A 2908-nucleotide genomic window follows, 5' to 3' on the forward strand; every position below is an offset into this window, starting at 1 on the left:
GGTCAAACCTAATGCAGGAAGAGGAAGCCAATGACAAGGTTCAAGAAGTGAAGAGATGACTTAGTAAAAGCATTTTTAAAGACTGAGAAAAGCATGGTGCATACAGTAGTTGGGACCCTTGATATTACACAAGCTAAACTGCTTCTATGACTACAATCTTTTCAGATTTCCTCATTCTATTTGCACTGCTATAACAAACAGGTACTTGACATTTCTAAACTATGTCTTTTAAATCAGAGAGGTACCAAGCCCAGAGCCCACTGGTATTTGTACTGAAAGTATTGCCATAACCATCAGGGTGCAAAGGTCCAATGTTAAGATTCCCTATTATGTTCAAATATGCAACATAACATTATACAGTACTTTGGCTGAAGCCATAGCTGTTTAACACAGTTTGCAGCCTGCTGTTTGTATTTTTGCTGGATTTGCACAAATTTTAGTGAACTTGTTTACTGAACTTTTTCAGGCTTTCACATTTGGAAGAGAAAAATGCTTATTCCTGCCTCCGCTTTTGTTCCAGAACTGCTTCTCCTGCCATTTCCCTTTTCCAAAACAACCCATCACCAAAAAATCCAACTTTCAAAATTGGTTTATCCATTTTCATCATCTTTATTTTCAATCAAAGGATTTTGAATGTTCACTACCAAAACAAAATAAAGAATTCCATCCTCTCCTGTCCCATTGTCACTCCCAGCTCACCGGTTATGTGATTGTCAGCAAGTCATGACTGGCTCTAGCTTAAACCAGGATCTAATTCAGCTACAGCTGTTTAACTAGAAACAGGAATTACTTCAGGGAAGTCCAGCAGCCTGTGTGTATGCAGGAAGTCAAAAATGCAGGTTTGCAGTAGTCCCTTCTGGACTAGAATTTTTGGATCCTTCTCTGTCTAAGAGATGATGTTCTTTCATTCTCACTCAAGAAAGCAAGGTAGGAAGTAGTTCAGTTCCATACAGCACAAAATTCCAGATTGGTTCCCATGCTACCTATCCAGAGCAAAGATATTACAACTAGACCAACATGTGTTTTCTAATAAAATATTGCTTACTCTTGACATTTTAGTTGCTTTACTAACTTAAGAGAGCCCAGACAAAACTGGAATAGAATCTCGAACTAGCTTATCACATCCCTTTGCTATGATCTGGTTTATTAGAAAGTGAAAGATGAATTAGTAAGAAATTAACACTAACTTCTTCACTGTTGTCTTTTAACTGTCCCTGATTCTGCCACTTAATCACTGTAGCCTTAGACATATCCACTCTCTCTACCTCAGGTTTTCCCTTTGGTAAAACTGAGATTATAATACTTGCCTACTTCAGTGATGAAGTTTAATTTCATGATGCTTGTAATAGAGTTGTGTGTATAATGCTTTTTATCAAGTATTTCAGAAGCACTAATACAGCAACAATGCTTTTAACTAAAATATTATAAAGTGAAAATGCTTTCTCAAGTTTCCTATTTCAGCCATAATTACACTGAGACATGACTGAACCCCATGTTTCAATTGGTGAAAGGCAATTTTATAAATTTCACAATCTAATCAACTAGAGTTGTGAACTCTTAATAGGAGTTGAACCCAAGGCAAAATTATTAGGCAACTTTTCCAAGAGAGCTATGACACATTTTTGCATAGATATGAAGCTGTTATGATATGAAGCTGTAACTGGTATTCTTCACACCTGGGCCTAATCAATGTAGTTAGTACATATTACTGTAGGCTGTTACAGATGTAATTTTCCTCCAGCGAGATGACTGTATTTTAGTGGTTGACACGGTGATACCTGTACATGTAAAATTAAGGGGGGTCTTTGGGAGCCTTTTATACCAAGGCTGGTATGGATACTCCAGTTGAAATGAGGTTCTGGATTTGATGCGATTTCCACCTTACATGAATTAGACAGTTATGAAAGTTTCAGTAATAAGATTTGGATTCCTGTGTGAGTTAACAGTTATACTGTAAGTAACTAGCATAATTTTACCTAATTTTGCCAGAAAAATTGTGACCCCTGCTATCAGTGTGGCTGTTGTGTGCAGCTGTTTCTTGGATAATTTAAGGTTTTAAAAATAAGTTCCTGTTTTGTTAAGTTTTTCTTTGTTAGGCCCATTTGGCCAATGTTAAAGTGCTATAAAATTACAGCCCCTGTTTTCCAACTTACAATATTTAGGCTTTACACCAGTTGCCATAGAAAGAGCAAAATACGTTGGGAAACTTGCCAAACATAGCACAATCAGCAGCAACAGGGTACAAGGGAAAGAAAGATGCGGTATTCAAGCTGGAACGAACCCTGAACAGGGTCCAATTAGTAACGAAAGGTTATTTGTCTTCAGTCCAGTTCTTAATGCGAAGAGCCATTTGACATTTCAGTGCCGTGTTTCTTTGCGGCCAGGGCACCAACCCCACAAGTTGAAGGAAACGTGAGTCGGATTCCAGAAAAATCACTACACAGCCCCCAAATTCAGGGTGGGCTTCCTGGTCTGGCAGTTTTGAACCCACTGAGGCACGTGGGTGCGGCGACGTTCTGGACCACGACAAAGTAGAGGGCAGCGACTGGGTCTCTCGCAGCCCGGGAGGGTGCAGGGCTACCAGCTTTTACCACCGCTGGTTTCTCGTGCCCTGGGCACCCCGCAGCCAGGCTCCAGGCCCCATTGCCGCACGCTCATGCTACATGACCCTAACAGCCGTGGGTCCGCCAGCGTCCACCACCCGCCCCTGGGCCCCCAGGCGATGTGGGGGTAGGGTGGCCATCACAGACGACAGTCTGGTTGTCCTCTATTGCTACAAAACCGGATGCCTTTATGTCTCCTCTCTTTTTCTCTTGAAGAGAAGACCTAAAAAACAGGGCACATAAAGGCATCGGGTTTGGTATCAACAGATGAGCAGAGAACCAGAGCGTCCTCTACGATGGCCGCC

Source organism: Alligator sinensis, unplaced genomic scaffold, assembly GCF_000455745.1.
Source record: "Alligator sinensis unplaced genomic scaffold, ASM45574v1 scaffold505_1, whole genome shotgun sequence".
NCBI classification, from domain to species: Eukaryota; Metazoa; Chordata; order Crocodylia; family Alligatoridae; genus Alligator; species Alligator sinensis.